Below are 19,044 nucleotides of genomic sequence, written 5' to 3'. Positions count from 1 at the left end.
GTTGTGACATTTTTATACACACAATACTTGAAAAACAACACATGACTAATATATAATAATATAATACCAATCTACAATAAGAATAATGGTTGTTTGCGGCCATAAACAACACCATTTAGCCTTATAGTCTATACTGCCCTATAAAGCCTAACTACAGTAACTACATTTTTGGTCAGAATTCAGTTATAACTAAAAACGAACTCCTTTATGTTTGTTTTATCTTGTGACAAAGTTTTAGATTTCAATTTTGCTTTATTTCAGAGAAATAATACTGTGATACAGTGTAGTCTTGTATTTTGTCATTGTGTTGAAAAGTGAAGACAAGAATAATAGAAATTATAAGATTATTTGATAGGGAAATCAATATCTAGATAGTAATCAAGCAAAAAAAAAAGTGAGATATTAAAAAAGTACAACATTATATTAAGACTGAAATATAACATTACGTTATCATATTAAGTCTAAAATACACAAATCTTTGAATAAAACATTTAAACACTTTAAAACAGCATTGTAGTTACTGCATTGTGTTTGTGCATTACTATTAGAACCTTTTACAGCGATGCAAAACCTGAGTGCAGTAACTACATTTTTGGGGACAAAGGTTAAATAAATCATCATGATTTTTGAGCATAAAAGGACATCATCAATACATGTAGAAATAAGTGTTGTATCACTTAGGCCTACCTACCAATTACCCATTTGGCTGCCCAAAAAACTTAAAAAAACAACAAAAAAAAACCCCAACAACTTTAATGCAATTTTTTCTAATTTTTACCCTTTGCGTAGTTACTGCAGTTAGGCTTAGGACATTATGGTGGTCAGTATTATCCCTGACCTTTGTAATATATAATTTTAATGCAGTCTATTTGATATCGATTAATTGTGTAATGATGAGCTTTTTATGTACAGTGAGGGTTGAATTAATCACATCTCTTGAATGGATTGGACAGCACAAAATGACGGCTGGGATAACTAGCCAATACAGCGAGCGCGCACGGTACCCGCGAGCCTCCCACGAGCACAGCAGCAGTTGCATGGGACGCTTTCTCGCGCCCCAACAATAGAGTGGTAAGTACCATTATCACCGGCTATAACGGGGACATTTTCTTGCGAATGAACATTGTTTCACACTCCTTACTTTGGAGAGAGCATTTTGTCGCATACGGGTAAAACTGACGGATATTTTTTTGTGTTACGAAACCTGTTTTCAGCTCGACCGGACCGGGTTTGGTGCCAATTTCACCGATATCTACCCAGAGATTCCCTTTGGAAAAAGAAGTAGCTGGATTGTCCTCCGCCGCCGCCTCTTCCACCAGGAGTACATTTGATATCAGAGACAGTACAATCATGGATCCGACCCTGGGATTTAAATTCTTGGACACGGTGGCGTGCTCCGCTGCTCAGTGAGGATGGGAAGGAAATAAGAGGAATTTTAACAAACGTATCAGGTAATTGATTGAACACTGTGTCCTGAAGTCGCATTTTTAACTAGAAAATAAGACTTTAGTAACGTGACTTTCACGTTTTCTACACCTTAGCGCAGCAGAAACAAACTGCCTTAAAACCGAGTCACCATGTTGTAACATTAAACTGGCGCTGCTTGACTAATAACGGTCCTGGTAATTTAACACTGTCTGGCCATCTCTGAGTATCACATTAACCCTGTACACAGGTGACAAATGTGGCTGTGTTGACAGCGTTAGGACTCCAAAGTGGTCAAAAACCTTAAAAGTACTAGTGGTTTGGCTAATAACGTACAAATAAACGCCATATTTCTAGCGCACATTTCTTATAGGGTGATACATTGCAAAGCTCCACATCTGCAGGAGCTTCTGCAGCAGCGGCTTGACATATCCAGTGTTAGGAATATCATGTTGGTGAGAAGCCGGAGAGCAAATATTTGCCCTGTAAATCATCTAACGTAACAGAAATATGCCACATATTTAATCTTGAATGTGTGTTTTTTAATCGTCTTTAGGTTGCGGAGTTTCAGGTAGGTACAGTATGATTAGGCGAACCGCTGGCAGCTACACGACGTGATTTGATTTTCCCACTAAGAATGCATTGACTTGACTCAGAGGGGATAGGGGCTGGGGTCTATTCCAGCCAGCTTGGTTTGCAGTCATGGGGGATGGTAAGCCTTCAGCCCAGTGAAAATCATGCTTTGTGAAATTCGAAACCTTCTTTGTACTACTTCAAGTGCAGCAAGAAAAAGTGGGCATGAGGAGCAGTGTTTGTGACTGTTGTGATCATATGTGGCTGGAAGATATTCGTTGCATTGCATGATGCCAGCTCGAGTGGTGCTGTGTGGTATAGGGCTTACATTAAACTGACCATCTTCTCTGCATACTGTCCATTTAAACCCAACCAAGGAGAGAGTATTAGGAGCATTAGGTATTAGGATGCTGCAGGAAACACGAGCAACATATTTCAAAATAAAGTAGTAAAGCAAAAGCAGCCTGTAGTGGAAATCTGTGGTAAAATCTGTGGTTGAGGATGAATGAAACATCAGCTGCAGAGCCATTGATAAAAGTCGCTGTGCCTGCTGCTGATTGGTGGGGTCAGTTTGTGCCTCAGGTATATTATATTTAAATGTAATGATAATACACAAGAGACACTAAGTGTGGTGTGCGTGCAGTAGTGACTGCATGTGATGCATAAGAGCCAAAGGATTTCACTTATTCAATTGCCTGATAATGAGGTTAAAGAATTACGTTCCCCAGGTCAGTTCAGATCAGATCTGTATTGTCTTTCAAGGGGAAATTGCTCAAGTCTAGACATCATGTCAGTATCAACAAACAGAAAGCTGATTCTCAAAACTAAAATTAGCCAAACAGCTCTTAAACACCTACGCTGTCTGGACCATGATTCAATAAAATACATATACATTCCTTGATTTGAATAGAAGTCACATTACTTACATCTTTACAATTTAATTTATAGTAACACTTCAGATGAGAATATAAAGGCATTTACAGTCTGGCAGTTTTTGATTCCCTTGATTGTGCTTGAAAATTGCTTGAATTTTACTCTTATAATGCCGTACAAACCCGGTAGGCTAGTGTATGTGACTCTTTGGACAAAATAGTCTGAGAGCCCTTGCAGCTGTTAAATGTATCAGTCTGCAACAGTGGCATCCAAACTATCACATGACTGGAAGCTGAGTTTCACAACAACTCAGAGGAAGCATATATGTGCATAAAACATGTGCCACCTTGGCTGAAATTGAAAGTTGCCTTCGAGACACAATCCAGAAACCCTCCTTAAAATGGCATTTACAAAACCAGTGATCAAATTCGCCCTTGCTCAGCTGTGCGTGGATGTATACTGAAGCACGCCTGCTGTGGCCTCAAATCACTGCTGCTTTTTTTTTAGACAAGTTCTTTCTAAGTGGGTTACATCCTGGGTTTTGTTGTTATACGTAGTATTTTTAAGCTTGCCGTAAAACATTAAATACAGGTGAAAAGTAGTAAAGTTGAAAGTTCTATCCGCATAACCTTCTCTTTGATGCATGAATCTTAATAGTGCTTTGTTTACCCAGCAATGGCCTTACCTACAGGTGCGTTCCCGAAATAGAGCCGAACATATTGCCACAGTTTTATCTGATGCTGTTTGTGAACTTTTTGCTGCGAGGGATGACATTCCTGCACAGTTTGCAGTTCTCATGTTTTTCTCTGTGTTTCAGAGGCCCTCGTGATAGAAGAGCTTTGGCATGCCTCCTGCGGAGGCTTTTGGACCTCTCTTATTTGTTGACATTGCTCTGATCCTCTGCCAGTCTCTGGCTTTCTCATGCTTGCAAGAAGAATATCTCTCTTTCTGTAGCTCTCTTTTGTCTTTCTCCACAGAGGTGAAGAGGGGTGATTGGAGGACACACAGAATAACATAGGGCATAATGAAAGAGTGTGTGGAGGGAGAGAAAGGGAACGAGATGAGAGTAAAATGAGTGATGGCTGCCTGGCATGAGGAGGAGGTAAAAAGAAGGTGGGCCAGGGATTCTGGGAAAAACAGAGAAAATGTGTATGCGTGTATGCAGCTCCCCTTTACGTGCCATTTAGCGGAGCCACAGACAGACCTCCTATCTCCCAGCTGTTAGGATGCTCCAGAGGCTCCGGCACACAGCAGCTATTGTTCTTCCTCTTGGCCAGGCCCACAGCTCTATAATACTGCCTCTGTCCCTGGTCTGAACTGGCATGACAGAGGGACACCAGGGCTCAGTTAGCCTGTCTGACTGGTGCCCCTTGTGTCTTACTGCCACTGCCTCCACCACCTCCGCCCCTGCTTTGTCCATCCTCGGCTGTGACTTCATGCTCTTTCAGACATTATTTCCAGTGACTATTCTGTGACTTTTCTCTTTCTCGCTTGTTTCACTGCTCTTTTTAGAAGATAGGAGTTGTCTTTTGTTGCATTTACAAATGCATGCATGGTATGATAAGACTCTTCTCAAATCTGCTTGCTCTTTCTTGGTTTTCCATTTGCAAATGTTGAAGGCAGCACCTGGTACTTTGTTTTGTATCACCTCTGCTAATTTCTAAGCAAGCAGAGGATGGCGTTAGGTGGCGTTAAACATAAGGCTGCACAATTAATTTAATTTTTTTTATTTATAAAAATCGAAATAAAATAGGTAAAAATAGCATTCTGAGTTAAATTTGTGATGCTGCATGTTGTACAGAATTAAGAAAAAAATATTTGTTTGGTTCAGATCCTCACAAAAAAATCACACCATGATTATTTTTAATTTATTTTTCAATGAAAAGGAAAATAACAATGCAATTTTTTCTAAATTGAGCAGCCAACACTGCAGACCACTGATTGGTCAGAGAGAATTGTCCACAGTGTGACAGGACATCCACCACAATCCCACCATTTAGCCAAACTACCATTAATAGCAGCTGCAATTTTTTTATTCACTTGACCAAATATAAAAAAAACTGCAGCCTGCAAAACCCTGTCCACTACATCATACATTTCATGAAGCAAAGACATTTCTCTGTGAGGTTGCTGATGAAAGGATGAAGTGAGTGGCCCGTTATAGATGATGCCACAGCAGTTTATAGCGGTGTCATAATGGCTATCAGCTAAGAATCCAAGCTACGCTGAGAGGGTACAACTAAGGGCTTGGTGATTATGGAGAAAAATCAAATGTCACTACCTTTTTGACTGAATACCTCAGTGTCAGTATTGCAACGATATTGTTGGATTGACTGTTGCTGCTTAAAATTTACAGGATTATATTTTTTGATAAATAATCATAAGTAATGTGGATAAAATAATAGATTAGTTTGGTATATTCAGAAAATGACACCACCTCACTATAATGCAGCCTTTAAAACCAGGAAAGGACAACAGTTGTGCCAATATCTAGTCTCACATAATAGATATGATACTGACAAATTGCCCGGTTCTACAGGTATCAATACAACAATATTTCTAACCCCCCAAATCTATAAATATGAATGATATGTCATCATCACTGCTACCTTTTACTTCCTCTCACTCTCCTTGTCGTGCCCAGTCACTTTTTATCCGCCTCATCTTTTTCCTCGTTCCTCTTATAGTTGCCACTCTGGCTCTTTCAGCCTCTCTATGTCATTCTCTCACTGTCACCCAGGAGAGGAGAGGAGAGGGCGTTGGCGGGGTCTCTTGGTGAGTTGACTGGATATCTCTGAAATAGACCTGTCTGACCGTGTCTCTGCCAACAGGGCAAAAACACAAAAGCCCCATCTGAGCTTAGATCCGCCCCTACTCAACTGTTGAAACTGAGCTTCACCACTATATCTGCCCTCTTCTATCATTCCTGTCCTCCCTCTCCCTTTCTGTCTCAAGTCGAAAGTACTGCCAGCAGTTATTTTCTCCTTCTCCTCTGTCACTTGATTTGTATTTTTTCAGCCGTTTCTGCCTCAGTATCTATACAGCAGGTCCTTGCTCATTGTGATGCAACACCTCTGCTGCCAGCTCATTAGACCACAGCTGTTGCGTTTGAATACATGCAAGAGTGCTGTCACTCACCACATCACTTTAGGCTCTGATGACTTTTAGAAAGCATTTGTCTTGCTTTTATAACCTTGTGGGTGTTTTGTATGTGCTAGTTACAGCTTGGCGAATAGAAAGGGTCATGCTTTCCTAGCTTTAAAAATAAAGGTATTTGTTTAGGCTGAGAACTTTAGCGTCATTACAGTCTAAATGTGGTTCAGAGAAGATAACACACTACCAAAGGAGAAAATAAGAAGGGGAAAAAGGTTGAACCCTGCAACACTGGCTTAAAATTATATTGTTAAAAGTATACTCTTTACTCATGGTCTTGCAAAATAAATAAAGGAGCCCTCGCCACTCGTGAGTCAGTACTAGCCAGGTATTTGGGAAATGGAGCACCGTGGTGTCCTGTAACTGACCTGGCTTATTCTCTCAGCTGAAAGCCAAAATGAGCTTCACAATGGGATGAACTATGGACTGTTGAGGCCAATCCCCAGGTGTCATGTGAATGTTTGGATGGTAGTCTGATACCTTTCTCAGCACAATGTAGCCATGGTCTGCTCCAGGAGTAAATTTGATACAGGGCTCCCCTCAGTAGCTGTTGGCCCAAGCACTGGCAGTGAGTGTGTGTGCACCCACTGTGTGTTTGTGTGTATACAATGTCCATGGTTATGGTATTCTTAGTGTTTATATTTGCAAAATAAAGTAGTGTTCCTGCCCTTTTAGGTCACAGTGTATTTGTCCTGTGCATAATGGAGCTGTGAACGCTGCTAGCTGACAAAAGAATGATCTGTGCAGCTGCACTCGGAGCATGAGTGTATTTGACTAGTTTTAAATATGCAAAGTTAAGCAAAGCACTGAAGTCCAAAATGATGGGTTAAACATTGAAAGGCCTGTCCAGGACCTTAGTTTGTACATCCCCGATTCCTATCCTCACCTCCCAGCCTTCCTCTCCTTCTTGCGTCTTAGTCTGGCTCACAAATATGCAAGCGGAGGAGACAAGGAAAAAAAGGGGAGAGGAGCAGAGGTAACAAGGAGGAATTTAACAAGCTGGGGCACAGCTGCACCCGCTGTTTATTGCAATTGTAGTTATTTATTTTGAAAAGTGAAACCAATGCAGAATTACCTCAAATCTGCATCCTTTCTTCTGGTCAACAGGGGGCGACTCCACAGTTTGCAAAAAGAAGTCAGATTTTATGTAAGTCAATAGGAAATGACCCTACTTGTCACTTGATTTATTACCTCAGCAAACATTACGATAATGAGTTCATGGTCTCAATTTCTAGTTTCATGCTCCTCGCTAACCAAGCTTGCTAGCTAGTGTTAGAAACAGAAAAAAAAAACACATAAAGTCCACAAACCAATAAGTGGCGTCTCAGTGACTACATCCATTATTTTTATACGGACTATAGATGTTCTTTAAAATAGAGTGCTGTCTAAATTCTGGGTCACAAAATTGAGAATTTAGATCCATACAGAATATTTCTCCTTTTTACTCACTTCTTCTCTTTAAACATGATGCGCTTTTTTCCTCTAACCTTGATTTCTGTCTTCCTCTGTTCAGTCCCCTCTTCACTCCCTTTCACTGATGGCTTCTTATTGAGCTGAAACGGCCAATGCACTGGTCGTCGTGGTGATGTGTGATGATTGATGGAGGCCGGAGAAATGGGAGGCGAGGCACGTTTATCCAGTCCTCAGCTTGAATCCCTCGTGTCAGGACTGAGACGTCCGTATTCAATTACAGACACGCTGCATTTTCATTAGGATTTTTATAAGCAATCATTTTTCTTCACAGTTCCTCTCACTGCACTGGTAGGAGTACAAGAGGAATACCAAGGAAGAGGTAGAGAGGGGAAGACAGTGAAGGATTAGGGGCAAGAATGAAGTAGAAAATAAAAGATGCAATCGGCTTGTGTTTCAGACATAATGTACCACACAATTATTTTGGTTTATATCTAGCTCATGAATGTGTTGCAGTTAACACCCTTGCTCCTGTCTGTTTGTCTAATGTAACTGTCTAAAAAAATAGAAATGCTACGAAAAAAAAACAATCTTTAAAAGAAGAAAAGTGCAAAGCAGCGGCTCATTAAGGGATGTTGAAGGGAAACAGAAGAAAATGCTGAGAAAAGAAAAGAAGAGCAAAAGGGGAAGTAGCCTCTTAGCATCCCGGTGTGTTTGTCCACAATTTCACAGCAGGGGTGCCTGTACACACAGACAACTGCTGCCTTCAATTAGGAGCCAATATTTGGCTGTTCATTTACAGCTCACAGCGAGGATCCAGCTCCACTTCGGGTTTGCGTGAGACCCGAGCACAAGGCTCGTCTGATTTGCGCTGGATAAAAGCCCAGCAGGGGCATTTCAGAAGATCGGAAGTGGAGGCAAGCTCGCCTTCCTTTTGTCTTTTGATGGTTAGCAGGAAATGCCAGTTTCACTTAAATCCTCAGCAAGAAAAGCCACTCTAAACAAGTCTTACTCAGCAATCGCTTCATCTGTGTTATCGATGCTTATCATACAGCAAAAGTGGGCAGCTCGCCACAACGAAGTATGGCTGCAGAGCAGAGGTCACATAGAGGTTAGAAATTCTTACTTGTGAAAGAAGCATCTGCTAAAGATAGACTGTGGTTACAGGGGAGGTTGTGGTTCAGTGAAAGATTACATACTGTAGTCTTCCTCCTCCATTCAATGGCGTGCCAGAGGAAATGTAAAGACGCGGGGGTGGTAGTTGTTTGTGCTATCTACTCTCAGACCTACCTAAATGATGTTAACATTTCAGTGATGTGATGATGAAATCACTGTCAATCTCTCACATCAAGCTACGGGAAATAATGTGAGACACAGCAGTCCCTTACATAACTGCCTTTCATTTATAGACACATGCCTACAGCGTGGAGTGTGACTTGGTTCTTATTATGTAACATTACATTATTTAATTTGCACTGATATACGTTGATAGCACTGATGCTGGTCCACGTGTCCTGGAATATTTCAGTTTCTCAGACAAATGAAAGAAATTGTCAGGCAGGCTATATAAGGCATTGTCAAGGGATTAAGATTTATAATATCTTATATTGAAAGTAGACTACTTTTACTTATATTATATTATAAATAAAAGAAGTCCCAAAAAGACTCAACTCACACCGAAGCAACGAAATGAGACGAAGAGAGTTGAATCGTCCAGGCAAACCGGCGGATTTATCAATAAGTGTAAAATATTTTAGCTTCATTATAAAACTATCTATCTAGCCTATCTGGCTCATAATAGCAGGGCATGCAGCTGCAGAAATGCAATTTTATATGAAAACTATGCTCAGAAACCAACTATTCTATGGAAAACAAACCTATTATTGGCTCATATCATCATAACAGTTTTACACAGACTGTAACAGATTTACCTGTTAAAAACCGGCAATTACCAGATAGTGGAAACCCAGTTTGATACTGAGATCACTCTATAGATAACAGTCATCTTTCTTTACCATGAAGCCTCATAGGAATCGTCTCTTTGTCCTTGATCTGGTGCATCAGTGCGCATCTGTGCTCATTTATGTGCGCGCATGAGCTCACATGTGTATCCCTCTGCATCTTTTTAACTGCGTGTGCTGTTGACTGTGCAGCCAGGCAGTGAGTTGTAACTGTGAGCCATCGTCCTCTTGACATAGCCACTCACCACTTTATTTTATGAACCACCTCACTGCTGGCTATCGACTGGCCCAACGCAGAACTAGCTTGAGCTACAGATGCAAAAAGGAACTAACGGCACTCAAAGCTCAGTGCTGTGGCAGAGAGCATGCAATGCTGACAATTATTGGAGTAGGTACTTGTAGCTGTAATGTTTTTCTAGTTATCTTGTCATTTTTAAAGCCATTTGTATTGTCGATTGTGGTGAAACACTATAATTCAACACTCTACGACTGGGATTGTTAATTGGGTTTGTCTGATTGACAGTTCCATTGCTTTCTACCTGCATCGTTTCATTCAGTGCATTATATATTTGGATTCACATTAACTTAGTTCTTTTATTTGCATACCAGCAGCAAAGATATGAAACAAATGTAGCATTAGCAGATGAAGCTCTGTCAGTGTCCTTTGCACTGGGGACAAGTACACAACACTTTTGAAATGGGCAATTTTATTCCCCTCAGTTTTTAAAAGCTGATTTTGTTAGAAATGTTCTGAAAATTGGCTTGTACCAAGAAATAAGTATGCCAACAAATGGAAAAGAAATGTTTAGAGAAGGGTTTACAAATGCACAAATATAACCCCAATTCCAAAAGAGTTGGGATGCTGTGTTAAAGGTAAATAACATCAAAATGCATGAAATTCTGAATAAGTGTACATATCTGCAAAAAGTAAAAGTCTCCCAGTTTGATTGATTTGATATCTTGCCTTTTTTACTGTATTCGATTGAATGTAGGCTGCATAGAACTTGAAAAATGTTGTGTGTTTCACAGCATTCCTACTTTTTTAAAATCAGGGTTGAAATTAACAAATTTGGGACGTATTAGATATGATATTGGCATTTTACTATTAACATGGTGTTGTGCATTTCATGATGAGTATTGTTGTATTGTCGACTCTGTGGTAGCCTAATGAAAAAAGTTTTTATCATTATGTCCTCAACCACTTTTCCTCACAAAGTGACGCCCTTGAGAAGATCTGGCTTTTTCGCTTTAGTCCTAACATGTGGGCGTTTACGATTTAAGGCTGAATTCTGAATACACTTCTTCAAAAGCGTTACATAAAAAAAGACACTACTCGAGACTGTGTTCGCTCTGCCTTATGTTTTCCTCCATATAAATCCAGCCTTTGACCCTGAATATTCCAGCCGAGTACTCAATCAACCACACTTACTTTCACCTATTGTGTTCGCTCAGTTCTTCCATCAGTGCATATGGAGAGAAATACATTTCACTGAACACACGCAGGGTGTGCCTCAGATGACGGGTGTGTGTAGCCGGTGCACCTGTTTGATGAATAATACAGACATCTCTAGGGACAGTCTCTGAAATAGAATCTTAAACAAGGAGAAAAAGACTCAGCCTATGTGCTACAGATGTACTTTGTCCATCCTGAAGGGTAGTAAACGAAAAGACGGTTTGTTTTTTTGTTGCAACCAGAATTTGCACCCTCAAAATGTCAAAGTAACATGACAGGTGTGTATTTTAGTCTAGAAATCAACATTTACTGATGATCCATTATCTAGAGGCACAGAAATGTCCATATAGCGCAGTGAGCTGAGCTGTAGCGGAGCAATAGTCCTGTGAACAGCAGCAGATGGACTGCAGTAATAAAGAGGCTGTCGTTTGGCAGGTAATGTTACTCAGGGCTCGTTTGGGTCCTTCAGCAAACCGAGTTACCAAGAGGAAAAAAAGGCAAGTGTGGGTACGAGGGATGATGGGGCAATGGTGTCTCCGATCTTTAAATTAGGTGAACCGTTTCCATTGATCCCAATACTCTTCTTTTGTGAACTGCACACTAAGATATATAAAGAAAGTTGTAATTAAGGGTACACACCAAACTCCTCTCTCCTCCAAATGTGTGTGTGTGTGTGTTGTATGTGATTGTGTGGTAATCAGCCCTTGCTGGCTAAATGTCAGATCAGTGTTGGGAGTTAAATAAGCTTGGCGTCAGCTGCCTGGAGGAAAACCACCCTCCTCCAGCTAAATAGTACAGCACCCCACATGGGTCCATCTTGTGGTGTAGGATAAGGTCAAAGGTAATTTCATTATTGTGTGCGGTTTTATAAATGTTAGTGCCGACTTGAGGCAAGAGCTGGTTTGCGCAGCTTAGCCTCAGGAGGACAGATAGGCGCTGACAGACAGGCCTGGCCTGACCGAGGGGACTGCTGCTGCTGCAGAGCCTCTTCTTTTTCCATCCGTCTCGTTCTCCATTATTCTTTACTAGCTTCCTGCATGTTTATTCTCTGGGCCTCTCTTTTTTTCTCCGTCTCGCACCCTCCCCTCTCACAATGTCTGCTCTATATATCATATTTCTCCGCTTCCTACGTCCTACTTTACATGAACTGGGGCTGCACATCAGTGCTGACTGCTTCCAGTGAGGCTAATGATGACAGCCAGTTTTGTGGTCAACATAATGTCTTAGTCCGGCATTAGCAGTGTCAAGCTTGGCCCGATTTTTAATGCAGATCTAGAGTTCAAGCAAAGGTAACGTTACAGTGGAACAGAGGAAGCAGAAGGAGTGGGGCAGATGTTGCCTCGAGCTTCAAATTAAATTTTCCAAAAGTAGCATAGATTAAGAAAAGACAGAGAAAATCCTTGCTGATTCATTTCAGTAAGTCGTTTTTTGCCGTCCTCCAGGTTGTCTGTAGCCGCATTGTAGAGCACACTAAAGATCTGTTTACATATTGCAATTGAATTACCATCAGTGCCACGAGGGTAAAGGTGTGTTCAGACCAAACATGAAGCATTTTTTTTGCATGATGAGATGACATACAAAGTAAATGCAAAGGCACCAGTAGACGCAGATTTGTTTTAGTGTGTTTTTCGCTCTCTGTACTGACAAGTCACTCTGCACTGGAGGTTTCAGGTCTCGTTTACAGCGATTGGCTTTTAAAGTTGTGATGTGCTTAATGTAGCCCATGGTACGTTTGAATCTCAGATTTTGGGGAAGTGCACTGGTGTCTCCCCATCTCCCCTTTAGTAGAAAAATGTGAAAACACCAAACTTTTCAGGGACAGAAGGCAGTACAGCCAAGGTCAGACATTTTAGCGGATATAAACATAAACATGTGAAAAACACATTTTTGAGGGTAGGGGGATTTTAAGTCGTATACCACATAACTGTCTCCAGTTTGTCTTCCGCTGAGGACCTGTGTTACATGTCATAACTCTCTCTCTCCCTCTGTTTCCTGTCTGCCTTTACACTGTCCTTTGCCAAAATAAAAAAACAAAGAAACTAAGGAGCTGCAACCAAAAACAGGATAATGTAGTATGTATTAAACATGGCTGGTTTGACCTACTGTAAATATTTCAATCAGTTATGCGTTTGTTAACTTCGATATCTAGACATCTTAGTACATGCAAGTCCCTGAAACTATGCTTACTGAAGAGTTAAAGAAAACAGGCCAGCATTAGATTTTTTTCAGCCTTCAATTTGGGTCAAAAATGACTCAAAAGTTTCCTGGAGTTTACAGAACTTTTCGTGAAGATTGAGCCAAAGTAGATGGAGATTTGGGTTTTGAATCATGCACGGGCAAAGTGTCTACAGTAGTGTCCGTATCTGATCAGTATCTGCAGCTACTTCAGTGCTTGTGAGATGAAGGGCTCTCCTGTGCGGGGGGAACAGGAAGAGATGGACTATGAGCAAGATGAGTAGGTGTTTATCTAATTGCAACAGGAGCGAGAGAGCTCTCGGTTGCGGAGCGATGTAACTGTGACTGACAAGGGCATGATGACTCAGATATCCTCACACACACACACACACACACACACACACAAAACACACACGCTAAGGGGTGCAGTGATGAGGTGGACGACAGACAAGCCAAAGTCTGACTGACCAGGAAAGATAACAAGGAATCGTGTGGGAGCAGTGATAACAATTTCAGTGGATTCTGTCTCTTATGCTCTCTCACACACACATATCAGCCTCTCTTCATGCTGAAAAGAAGGCAGAGGGCTTGAAATATGCCCACTGATAAGACAAAAAAAATATAGACAACCGAGGGGAGAGAATAGGGGAGCGAGAGGCTTTGTACCTGCAGGAAGAATTGGAGTTGCTCCCCTTTTCAAGATGTGTCGATTGGAGACGAGCAGAGCGCCTCACAATGCCTGGTGACAGCCAAATGCAGGAGTGAGAAAAGGGACTGAGAGGTGCTTTTGTCGCCATCCTCTATGTCCCATTGTCACCCATATCGCCTCCACCAGAGACGACATCCTGCATTGGGCTTGATCTAATGATCAAATCTATATCTGTGTGTGTGTGTGTGTGTGTGTGTGTGTGTGTCAGCCTTGTGGATGGAGCAGCATATTGTGTCTCTTGTCTTGATTGTGATCCCCTGGACTCGCATACACAGTCATCCCCATCTAAATAGAGCGAATTGAATCATGCAGACACCCTAAGTAGCAGTCAGCCTCAATGTAAAAAAAAAAAATCTCATCTTGCTCCTTGTGAAAACTGCCTGCCAGCCAGGCAGTACGAATCAGTGTCTTTATCATTTTTCAATATAATGGCAGAGTAAGTGGATGGTCGAGGCCCTTAATTGAGTCAATCTTCTGCAGTGCTGTTAATACAAAGCCTGTTAGACCACATTTTGTCTTCTTTACCCCCCTTCGCTCCGTAGAGATTCATCCTTTCCTCCCACCCCGGCTCTTTTTTCCATTTATATGCAGGAGATGTTCACCCACCATTTTGCCTAGCAGCGGCATTTTTAAGCATAGCTGTCAGGGCTACGTGTGGGTGCACGGGGTGGAGGGTGGAGACGCAGGTCACATGATGCCTGCAGCTGACCTTTTGACCCCTAATGAGCATGCTGTTTCTATAGATGGAAGAAGGGCCTGAGGATAGTGACCAACCGCTGCCTGCTTGCCTGCCACTGTGGCACCACCTCGCTCTCACTGCATGTGCCAAAGTGTGTGTTTGTGTTGGCAAAAAGACAGGGATGGGATTGTGATTTATAAAATTCATCATTTCTAGCCTGTTTGATAACGACTATATTTTAGTTGTATTTTTTCTTCTAATTGGTCAAAAATATCAGCTGATAGTGCCTTATTAACATAATTTTTATATTTTTTAGGGGTGTAACAAATCATTTGAGGCTTCATTCATAACATTCATAATGATGTTTGAATAAACTTTAATCAAAATTTGAAAGCCTGCATGTCAATTCATTCAGTTTAAAGCTGTTATTTCTGCACAGTAGCAGATAAAGATAAGGATACACTAATATTAGATTCTAGTATGTATTTGACAGCAGAATTATGACAAGAAATCATACATAAACAAGTTTGTTTTTAAGTTTTAGTGCTCCTTTTTTTCAGGAGCCTGATAAATTGCTGTTAAAATCTTCATTATTATAATCTGCCTCAAGCATTCTTAATTGATGGGCTACAACATGCAGTTTACAAATCCTGACAAGCTTGCTTGCTGTTAAACGTGCTGTGTGGTCTCATTAGATCATTACACAAGGTTCTCATTAGCTGAGACTTGATCAAACCAGAACTTGGTGTCGTCCTACTGGTCAGTCCTGCTGCTCTTTCCCCCTGGCATTGCCTCAGGCGTCCTCACAGCAAGGGCACCTTCACTAACCATCACCACCCCGCTCTGCCAGCACTTTGTTCCCAGAATCATCTCTCATGCACAGACACACTCTGTGACATTGCCCACAAACTCAAGAGACAGCCTATGAGAGGTTTGCACAGCTGCCCTGGGCACTGTGTGATCGGTCCAATTTATCCCACAAATCCTCCCTGCTTCCCCTCTTGTCTCTGTTCCTCGCATATCCACCTCTCAGCTGCTGCCAACTTGCACTCAGTTCACTGAATGCTTGTGAATGGGTTGTTTAATCTGTCGTTGGGGTGTAATTGACCCTGTTCTATCAGCACTGTCTTATTGAACATGGTGGCTTTCACGGTGCGGGCAGTGTGAATCATGTCTACATTTTTGTTTGATTATTTCAAAAGTTTGCTTTCAAAATAAGATACCAGCTCTCAGGAAAGTCTACTCTTGCCCCTTCTTTTACCAAAAACATGATGTTGCATGGTTTTCAAAGCTTTGAGTTAGTAAATTGCATCCTTGGTTGACAAACTGACATCATTTTTTTTACATTTTTAGATAAAATAAAGTAACAATCTCAAAGGTTTTAACTTAAATATATGTCTTTTTTTAAGCAACTATGTATCACTGAATGAGGGTCACACAATGGTGATTGATTCGAAGGCCCGCTGTGACCCCTTACCGTTACTAAGCAGCAGTTGGTCTGCCAAAAAGGGCAGGCGGAGCTAACGCAACACACTCACTCTTTAACTCGGTTTTGTGTGAAGAGACTTTCTGTTTTTTTCTGGTCTCTGCTAGACTTGTGAGAAAAGGGTTACTATGGCCGAACAAACAAATAAAAAGAGCAAAAACTGCAAACGATGAAACTTCAAAAACGAGTAAAAGTGACAAAAACACACCTGTAATAATTGCTCCTGTCACAGTTTTTACAGAAAATTTAAAAGTGTCCAGGATAAGGTCAGGAGCTTTTAAAGTAAAATATTTAACAGTCCCCCCACCCCCCACCCCCTTGTGTTTACACATGTTCTTCTTTGCAGGATGCAGCGGTGCATGAGAGACTGAAATACACTTTGCCTCCGAGCTATAACACCACTCTCCTTCTCATTCTCGTACCATGACGCATTCTTAGATGTAGATCAAAGAAAATTAATAGAAGAACAATTCATCTACAGTGTGCTGAATGTGCACTTTTCTAGCCAGAACCAGGCAGATTGATAGAGGGGCGATGAAATGACTTAAAATGAAAAGGTGAGTGCTAAAAGGGCACTTCAGATGTGGAAAAAGAAACAGGGCGCCATATCTTTACACTCAACGTGTGATTGCTTTTGACATGTTGGCCTCTGGGATACAGCAGTCAGATGAATGTGAATCAGTACATCACAGGACACCGTACCCTCCTGAATCCACAAAAGACCTACCTGTATTGCAATATATTGAAAAATTGCCGTATCAATGAGGTATCAGGGTTTATTCCCCAATAGAAAGCCTCACCCTCTTATCCTGCCTCTCTGCCCTGCAACACAGAGCCCCTGGTGTGGACTCTGGCATTGATCTCAATGAGAGATAAAGAAGATTTCTCCCTTTTCCCCTAACGCCACCCACGCTGCTTTTTCGTCTTTTTTTTATTTTTTTTAATAATGTGCCTCAGGCTGCCGCTCTCTTTCTCTCTGTCTCTCTGGTGTACCTTCCCCCCAAAGTCTGGACCACCTCCATCTCTGCACAGGAGCTTGGAAAGTTTTCTTGAGATTTACATCTTCACTTCATTGTCATGTGGAGAGAAATGCATTAAGTAGAAGCTGGTCTAAGTCAAAACTCAGTTGTGTATTTTTAAGGGTCAAACATACCCTTTCGATTTCTTTTTACTACATGACAAGCTGAATGGAATGGTGCTTTTTTGGCAGGCATGTCCACTTTATTAATGGATTTACACTTCTAACAAGCTTCTTGTCTGGCTTGAGTAGCACTGGGCTTGTGAGTATGCATCATGTGCTCGCTTTTTAGTGATAGGCTATGTATTTTTTTTTGTCTGATAGTGTTTTCTGTCGTTCAAGCTGACAGGGGTTCCTGCAGTGGTTAGTTTGTGTGCATGTCCTTCACGTCTGCATGAACAGCGAGGGAGTCGGTGTAATGAAATTTACCTCACAGGCCAAACAAGCGCAGCTGCACAGTACGAGCATGCAGACATTTATTATTGAGCAGCAGGCTTTCATTATTCATACCAGTGGGTTTCTGTGCACTCAGCAGATAAACTTCTTTGAGTCTGTTTGTTCATCAGACACTCTACTCATTGATGTTGGCACACAGACGTCTATGAATATTTAGCTGTGGACGTCTACAGCAGGATAAAGCATGTTTGCTAAATGAATGTCTAAGGCAATCTAAGCCCTTTGTTGCAAAATACAATGTGGGCTGTGTCCAACTACTCACTCAGGATACGGTCCATCGTTGATCATGCTCTGAATGTAAAGTGTAGTGGACAGGCAGCCACTGTTGAGTCAGAGGGATTTCTTTTCAAACTCACAGAAAATATTTGATGAATGGAAAGCTTAGATTCTCATCTTCTCCAAAGAGCTGTAAGGAAAATAGACAACAACAGCATGTTTTATGGCTGAACAGAGGCGAACATTTCTATCGCTGTTTAATTAAATGCACAAAGAGAAATTGTGATACAAGGGCACAGTTTTGCTGCATTGTTAATTTGAATACAATACAGATAACAGCATAGATTATTGACATCCCCTAAAGGTTTTGCAGACCTTTGTGGACTTCAAGTTTGTGGCTGTAACCATCTTGTTTTTTCCGCAACCAGGACATGCGCATAACAGACCAGAAGCCAGAAGGACACGTTTAACAGCTAGCGCTTGCAATAGCTAGCTAGCTTGGTTTAGCAAGGGGAATCAAAATGAGCACCCTACACCTTAGAGTGTCAGCCGAACACTGTATGAGACATTTTTAAGTGGCCAAAATGTTAAGAAGTGTTAAGGAGTCGAAATTCTAACACAAAACATAAGTTGCCCGCCCCAAAGCATACTCAGCGTAATCATCTATTTTACTCTAAATGGGACCATTATATACAAAATTAACATCATTCTGTATTTAAGAAGACTTGAAAGTAGCAAGTTGGGACCAAAAAACTCATTAGGAAAATGTTTAGTGAGGTTATAAATCAAGAAGTAGGGTCATTTTCTTATATACATCAGACATGTTTTTGCAACCGGTTAAGTCGCCCCTGCTGGCCATTAGAAAAATTGCAGGTTTAAAGCACTTATGCATTAGCTTCACTTTTCAAACCTGGAGGTTGCCGCTTGAAAAATAGAGAAAAGAAAATCTCCAGCCTATACAGCCAGGGATTGTGAGTTTGCATTCTCAGCCTTCAGTTTTGCAGTTGGTATTTGTTTTCTTGCTGTCTGAAGCAACTTCTGAAACTTGTTTACAGCCGCCTGGCAACAGTATAACAGCCTGGAAAGCCAGCCAGCCAGTGGATCTGTGCCATATGAGTACCTGAGTACCATCTGAGCACCAGCATGCCAGGATGCTCGCTTTGATCAGTGCTGGCTGTGTCAAGAGGAGAGGCAGGGCGCCGTGCTAAATGACTGCCTTGCTTCACACCTCTGCTTGATTGGGACTGCTTACTGTCTGACATGTACGTGAAAAATGGCCAGACTCAAGCTCCCAAACTTAAAAGTTCAGGTAGTTAGGAAAAAAGGAAGTCTTCAGCATAAAAAAACAACAACGCTTCCCAAAACAGCCTTTGTTTATGCGCAAGTTAGACAATGTGTCAAAAACAGCATCACCAGATATACAGTGCAGTCAGAAATTCAGAGTTATTGAGGCGAGG

General features: G+C 41.4%; 1 protein-coding gene across 2 annotated transcripts in view; it reads left to right on the top strand.

Annotated features, from left to right (window-relative positions):
* The first annotated feature begins 854 nt into the window (after positions 1–854).
* Positions 855–19,044, top strand: part of wasf1 (WASP family member 1) — a 79,796-nt gene continuing 61,606 nt past the window's right edge. Inside the window, exon 1 of one of the 2 annotated variants that reach the window (XM_059355756.1) lies at positions 855–1,451. The gene's annotated coding sequence lies outside the window, so the exon portion shown is untranslated. The remainder of the gene's footprint in view (positions 1,452–19,044) is intronic. The other variant, XM_059355757.1, reaches the window with a different exon arrangement.

This window comes from Centropristis striata, chromosome 18, assembly GCF_030273125.1.
Source record: "Centropristis striata isolate RG_2023a ecotype Rhode Island chromosome 18, C.striata_1.0, whole genome shotgun sequence".
Taxonomy (NCBI): Eukaryota; Metazoa; Chordata; class Actinopteri; order Perciformes; family Serranidae; genus Centropristis; species Centropristis striata.
Note: the sequence above shows the minus strand (reverse complement) of the source record. Positions and strands in the feature narration are given on the sequence as shown.